The following is an 8,087-nucleotide window of genomic DNA, read 5'->3' as shown; positions in this document are numbered from 1 at the left end:
GATATGCAGGATCCATTTATCTATTGCCAAGTGCCACTGTGAGTCACAGTGTGTGTGTGTGGAGATATATTTGTCACACCAAAAATGTATTATGATTATTAGTTCAAGTCATTTAGTTGTTCAAACAGTCTAACATAAACGTTAATTACATTTAAATTACTGGAGTAACGAGATATAAAAGAGTGTATCACTACCAATATTTGAAAGAGAGTAATTTCAATAGTTATTTTCCCTTTTTCATCCACAAAAACCAATATGACTGAAGTGTTTTCAGAATTTTCCCTTTTCTTCTGTTATTTTTCAGACAGCTCCAAGGATGAGCGACCAAAATTTAAAAAGGGTGTGCCACCGTTGGGTGATCAAAAATTCTATAAGTATTTTCAGAATTACTCTATGGAGTATATTTCCTAAAATGCCAATATCTATAATGTAAAATGTGGTCTAGTTGGGCGCCGTGAAAACTCTATAAAGTACTAGTGCTGTGATTGTGTATGTAGCACAACTACTAACCTCTACAGAATATTAACTAAAATATGTCTTGTTATGTTGATAGTGAAAATAAATTATTCTCAAGTTGTATTTACTGGTGTAGTTTGACTCAGTGTGAATACCAAACAATAAAATGTCGTATAATTCCTTAGCAGTATGTCTCCTTCTCTTTGGTGTAATTATTCTGACCTTAAAATCAACAAATATAAGTAGTGTGTTTAAAAGCATTAACTTCTCTATGACTGCTGATCTCAGTGTAATAAAAACTAATTATTCTTTCAAGACAATCCAAGCTAAATATTTCTGTCTATCTGGTTTAACATACACATGATATGTAAGTATGGTTATCAATCGGAAAAATAAAATATAATGAAAATTTAACTTTTTACTAGGGTCAAAATCATGGTTGTATGGGTGACAATACTCTTTTGCAACATATCCAACTGTAACATGAAAAGTGACAGAGTCAATGATTAGCAAGCAACATACAAATACCTTTGAGACAATTATTCATGTTTAAATAGGTTTTTCATTAAACAAAATTTCAATATCCGTTATACTTAAATGTCTTTCAGAACTAATTACGTTTTACGTAATTGTATCACTGAATAATAGTTTGGTTATCAGTCAATATTTTAAATATTATTGAAACACATTTTAACTGGCAAATTAGTCTTTTCTTTGTTTTTACTAGCTCAGTCTCTTTCGGTAGATCAAACTGTCTCAAGACTTCTGGACCTGGGGCTATTCTTTAAACATTCAAGACAATTAATGACTTTAACAGATTTTAACTTTGATATCGTACATATTACTGATCAATGTCAGTTAACCAGGTCCAGTATGTACAAGCTACAAGTCTTTACGTAGTTAAGTAGTATTAAGTTGTTTTTGCGAGTTTCAAATTAGGTCTTGATCGTAAACATCATAGTTTAAGATATCTTGCCATTAAAATAGGACAGGTAACTTCTCGCTGTTCTTGTTAATTCGGGGATGGGGCAAACAAACCTCGTCGCGTCGTTACAATACCAAGAGGCTGTGGAAAACCTCTCCAAACCCCTGTCTCTCCTCCGATGTTGCTGGTTAGATCTCACTCTCCTCCGATGTCGCTGGTTGGGTCTCCGTCTCGATGCACCTCCTCTCGTGCTGCTTGTACTCCAGCAGGACTGGCGTCGGTCACCTGGAGTCGTCTAGAAGGATGATGTCCTCCGGTACACCGTCTACGATGCCGTCTACCGCTGTCGAACTCCTTCCATCTCGAAGATTGATAGTCCTTTTCTTCTTTTCTTCTTAATTCGTCGTTGATCCAGTTCTATTTATGCTGTTAGTCAAAACTTATCGTCGTCGTCGATTCTTTAGTAGAGCTTCGAACATCGGTAACTACCTCTTCTTCATTGTGTAGTTCCGGTATTTATTATAAAATCATCAATTTCACGTAGATTCTAGCTATTCAGTCGTCGTACCAATGTTTTACGTGATATTCTTACATTCATTTATGACTAAATCACGGAGCTCTCTCTCTCTAATCATTCTCCCATGATAGTAGAACAGAAACTCCCGTTCCAATTTGTTTCAAACAGTCAAAGCTTTCTCTATTGAACACTCTCCGAAATCACACTGGAAATACTAAATTCTTTAAATAAAATATATGCGCAGTCGAGCGTCCAATCACATATACTCTTTCCTCAGTAATGACCCAAAAACAATATTAAAAGGTGTAAGCTTATTTCCTATTCGTCGCCGTTTAACAAATGTTTGCAAAGACATTTCATAAAATTATTACTTAGATAAAACATGAAAATACTTAAAGAGTAAAACCAAATTGACCTGACCATAGAGATACAATACTGGTAAATATAATTCATAACAGGACTAAGACAAAGTCATAGAGGTAAGAAGTAAAATAATAAACATAAAATTCATTTCTATTGAGGGCTTCTCAAATACCTCTATAGAATAGTCCCCTTCAGAAATGTGACTAACGAACTATACTCTGATATAGGTCTTAGGACCATTTCTCATCATACAAACATCTCATCTATATTCTAATTATTTGCAGAAAATTTACATTTCATATTATTGACCTTATTTACATACTTACTTGCAAACATAGAGTATTGTCACCGATATATGTCTTCAAACGGACATATGTGTAACAGTGTATACTATTCTACAGGAGTGTAATATTTCCTCAACTGCGTTATATTATAGTGTCCTATTACTTGTTTCGTTTTAATGTCAGACAGTTCGTAACAGTTACTTCTAATAATCTTCGTGATCATATATGGTCCATCGAAGAGTAGAAATAGCTTCTTAGTAACGTACTTCCAAAATTGGCTTACTGGATTCGTTCTCTTGAGTACTAAATCTCCACAATTAAAACTCATCTTGCTGGAATCTTTCTGGTATTTTCTCCGAAGATCCGCCGTGGATGTCAACTTGGCTGCGACCAACTCTTCAGTTTCCTTCTGTATCTCGACTAATTCTTTATCTTCTGCGGCCAGAGCTTCATCGTGATGTCTCGGTAGTAACGATGACGGTATTATCAATGATCTTTTTCCTGTTAACGCTTCATATGGAGTAACACTGGTAGAACTGTGTACAGTATTATTCAAAATGCATTCAATGAACGTTAATTTACTCATCCAGTTCTGCTGTGTATCGTGGCAGAATGTCCGCAACATATTACCAAGTGTGCGCATTTGTCTCTCCACAGGATTACTCTGCGGGTGTCTCACCGAAGACGTGGTGGGTACGATTTGCAGTTTTCTGAGTCCTTCTTGCCAAACTTGACTCATGAATTGTGTGGCATGATCTGAAATAATTTTCTCCGGTCGACCCACTTCCGCGATAAACTGTTTAACTTTCTGGAATACTATCTTGCTGGTGGCATTGACTATGGGATACAATTTGGTGTATTTTGTAAATAAATCTACCATCACGAACACATATTTCACCCCGGCGGTTGATCTAGGTAATGGTCCCAATACATCCACTGATACCAACTGCAGTGGTCTCTCCGGAAGGATAGGTTTAAACTCACCTTCGAGATTTTGTTGGGCATGTTTCGCTTTCTGACACAAGTCGCACGATCGAGTAATGGCGGCGACTGACTTGTGCAGATTCGGAGAGTATAGCTGCCTAATCAATGACTGTGTCAGCTTCTTTGAACCAATATGCCCGCAATTCCTATGAACCTCCCAAATAATCGAGTTGATGTTTCGCTTCGGTATTACCGGCTTCCATGGCTCTTCAAATCTGGCTTTTCCCTTGCTATGATTGAACAATACTCCCTCCGACATGCAGTATCTCTCCTCTAACCTAGTTGGAACCTCTGAACCCTTCAATTTATCTATTATGACCTTGCAGAATTCATCTTCCTGTTGCAGTTGAGCTATCTGGTCAAAAACATTCTTGATTGTTGCGTTATCTTTAAGTTGTTGTGTCACAAGATTAGCTACCAAAAATTCCTTGGAGTTCTTCCTCGGTGTCAATTCATCATTCAATACATCGGGTATTCGACTTAGGTAATCGGCGACTACATTCTCTTTCCCTTTAATGTGGCATATTTCCAAGTCAAACTCTTGCATCAGCAAGCACCATCGTGTCAGCCTGCTACCAAAAATTTTGCCTGCTTTTAGACACATCAGGGCTTGATGGTCAGTCATTAGCTTTATATGTTCTCCCAGAAGCAGGTCTCGAAACTTCTGCAGAGCCCATATTATTGCTAGTGTCTCTTTCTCCGTGACCGTGTAATTTCGCTCTGCCGAATTCAATGTTCTACTCGCCATCGCTACGGTACGTTCTACTCCCTCATCGTCCATTTGCGCTAGCTTCGCCCCTAAGGCATAATCAGATGCGTCTGTGTATAGTAGAAATTCCCGACCTAACATGGGATGATAGATGACTCGTTCTTCGAGAAAGACCTTCTTGAGTTCTTCAAAAGCTTCCCGCTGTTCTGCTTCCCATTTCCACAGCTTGTCCTTCTTGAGTAGATCAAACAATGGGACTGCGATTTTGGCTATCTTGTCGCTGTAATTTCGGTAAAACCCGATAACTCCCAGGAATGTACGTAGTTGTTTAACATTCTTCGGTGTAGGGAAGTTGGTAATACTGTTCAATTTTTCAGGCTCGGTATGAATTCCGGTCGGTGTCAGAATATGCCCTAGAAATGGTAACTCTTGTCGGCAAAATACGGATTTTCGCAGCTTCACCGTCATTCCTGCGTCACGTAGTTTCGTTAGGACAATGCCGATATGCTCCAGGTGTTCTTCAAATGATGACGATGTAATCAAAATGTCGTCGACATATGCTCGCGCGAATCCTTTGCACTCAGATCCTAGCGTTTCGTCCAGACAACGAGTAAACTCGGCTACAGCATTACATAAGCCGAACGGCATGACTTGGAACACATACTGCGAGTTCTTGAATAGGAATGATGTGTACTGTCTAGATCTTTCTTCTAAGGGTATTTGCCAGTACCCTGCCGACAAATCAAGTGTGGTTAGAAACTTGACACCCTGATATAATCGCAGAATATCATTCGTTGGTCTCGGACTTTCCCGATCTCGAACAGTAATTTTGTTGATCTCCCTCGCGTCAAGGCATAAACGTACTGTTCCGTCTTTCTTTCGCACACAGAGTATCGCATTCGTGAATGGGCTAGGCGCTCGCTTTATTACATTCCATTCCAACATTAAGTCTAGATATTCTTCAGCCTCTTTCAAATATTTCGCCGGGATGGGATACGACTTTTTATGGAATGGTTCACCGGGTATGACCTGAATACTAGCTGTATATAATTTGTTTAACCCAGGTTTTTCGGAAAATATATTTTGAAAATTTCTTAAGACACGAAGAAGATTATTTCTACCGGTTTCGTTTACCATGGTAATTCCCTTTACAGCTTCTATTAAATCAGCTCCGGTCGCCATCAAATTTATGTCACTATTAATACACGAAGTTTCCTTATGAATGATTGCAATGCATTTTTCCGAAACTTCCCAATTTTCAGTAGTTTTCGTATTTTCTGTGTCATCCATAGCAGTTACCATCCAACCTGCAAAATTCAAAATTATTTTATGGCTAGTTAGAAAGTCTACACCGAAAATTACTGGTTTAGCCAATCCTTTTACGATTAATACATTAATGTACTTGGTGCTACCTAAACCTTCTACTTCCAATAAGGTCTGACGATTAATGATGGGACTAGCCCTTGATGTAACCCCTAGAATCTTTAAACTCGGTACTGGCATTCTCGGTAATGATATTCCGGTGCTCTCTATCATGGCTACGCAGTCTTCGCTGATGCAGGATATCTCTGCGCCGCTGTCTAATAGTACAGGCACTTTAACTCCGTTTAAAGTTAACGATATCTCCGGACATAGTGCTTGTTTCGCTTGAACTTCGGTTTCTGTGGGCTCGCTGAGTAAAAATTCACGCTCGTTTTCTTTGAACATAATGGTGTGTATGCTTCGACAATTATTCTTGTCATTTGCGTCGGGATCCAATTTTATACTAGCCCCGTCTAACTTACAATTAGGGACTGACGTGCGGAGCGGGTTTTCGCCATCCCTAATTAGTTTACCGCACTGTCCTTAAATCCTCTAATTTGCTCTTGTGACAAATTAGCAAATCCATTATTTGCATTCGGTGAAATCAAAAATGTGTTATTACCTCCTTGGTTTGTATCTGAGCTTCTGCTAGATTGCATGCGCGGCCATTCCGTGTTGCTTTGCTCGTGACTTGGCGCTATAGAATATGAATTTCTTTCTCCTTGTCGCGCGTCGTGAATGGTGGTGCTAAAGCTGTTCCCTTTTTCAGACGGTACAAACGTTTGTGCATTTATGCTGTACTGACCTCCGGAATGATTATTGTAATTTGCCGATCGTTCTTTCGTTGTTCGATTTTCGCCTGAATTCTCTCTGAAATTAACTGTCCCCTCCTGACGTTTATTCTCCCACTGTGATTCATTTTCGCGTCTGTCTTGTCGCTTCTCGTTTCTACGACGATAGTACTGTGGTTTATAAAATCCGTTACCATATCGCTGACCTCGATATCTATTGTGATACCAATTACTTCCGCAGTTTTCAACGTTCAGTGTGTGAATTTGAGGTTGTTTGTGTCCGCTGTTCTGCCCTTCATTTCGGTTACGCCAGTTATTGTATAACGGTGTCTGTTGGTTCGTGTTCTTGCGCTCGTTAGTTTCTTTGTGCGTTACCGTTTTATCGAGCTTAACGAGTCGTTCATACGTTAACAGTTGTTCCTTGAAATCTACAATATTACTGTATTGCCGTCCACTAAGTTGTAATTGATAATTGAGTGGTAATTGCGAAATTATCATGGCAATAAACTCTTCGTCTTCCATACGGCAATCAAGATAACGAGTTCTCTCGTACATATCGCTGATATGCGCCTCTAAATTTTGAAATTTACGATTTTCGAATTTTTCAGAATGCAACTGTATTCGCAAATTGCTTTGGATACGAGTATTCCAAAATTGGGATATGAAAGCTTTCTGAAACGATTCGTATGCGTGTACCGAATCTTTCGCCAACTCCCACCAATAATATGCCGTGTTTTTCAAGCAGTGGCTAACGCATTTCAATTTTTCTGCGTCTGTTAACTTAAATGTGTGGCAATATTCTCCAAACTGATTTAAGAATCTTCGAGGGTTTTCATTACTTTTCCCTGAATATGTTGGAACGTCATCCAACCATTTCTTAGAAGGGTGGTGTAGTGTAAGTACCGGATCTGCTGACATAATTGCAGTACTAATATTCGCGGGATTTCGCTCGGCTTCTATCGTTATCGATTTGTTTACCGGCGTGTCTTCCTTGTCGGTATTACATTCGCTAGTGTGGTGAGTCGTTAGTTGGGGCGAGAATGTTGCGATGTGTCTGGATTCTCTTTCTATTTCCCCTATTTTCGCCTCTACCATATCTAACCTTCCTGTTAGACGCTCGCTTAAGTGTACTACTTTATCGTCAGTGCGTTTACTGAATATTTCTACACCTTCAATACGAGTGTGTACACTGGAAAACTTCTGTTGCATCTCGTGCTGTGTTTCAGTTAAGTCATGCCTGATTTCTGCTGTTTCATCTGCAATCCTGCCTAAAGTGTTATTTAAGACTTGCACTAAATTGTCTAGTCTTTCGGCGTTTTCTCGCTCCTTTTGTTCCCTTTCTAACTTCTCCTCCTGTTCTATACGCTCCCGTTCTTGTTTCTCCCGTTCCCGTTCTAGTTTCTCCTCCTGTTCTTTACGCTCCCGTTCTTGTTTCTCCCGTTCCCGTTCTAGTTTCTCCTCCTGTTCTTTACGCTCCCGTTCTAGTTTCTCCTCCTGTTCTTTACGCTCCCGTTCTAATTTCTCCTTATTCATGAACTGGAACAGTGCATCTAGGGTAACAGTTGGTGTCGGCGGCGAATGACCCAACTCCATTTCCTGCTGTGACTCCATACCAGTAGTCTCGATGTGCTGTTCTGGTACTACTTCTCTAGGTTCTCGTTCAGGACTAGAGTCAGAAGTGTCATTGCTACCTCTCAAAAAATATGACTTCCTACCTGTGTCTGTCATCTTGACAAAATAAAATTACTGTCTGTAT

The sequence above is a fragment of the Bacillus rossius genome (genome assembly GCF_032445375.1).
Source record: "Bacillus rossius redtenbacheri isolate Brsri chromosome 9 unlocalized genomic scaffold, Brsri_v3 Brsri_v3_scf9_2, whole genome shotgun sequence".
Taxonomy (NCBI): domain Eukaryota; kingdom Metazoa; phylum Arthropoda; class Insecta; order Phasmatodea; family Bacillidae; genus Bacillus; species Bacillus rossius.
Note: the sequence above shows the minus strand (reverse complement) of the source record.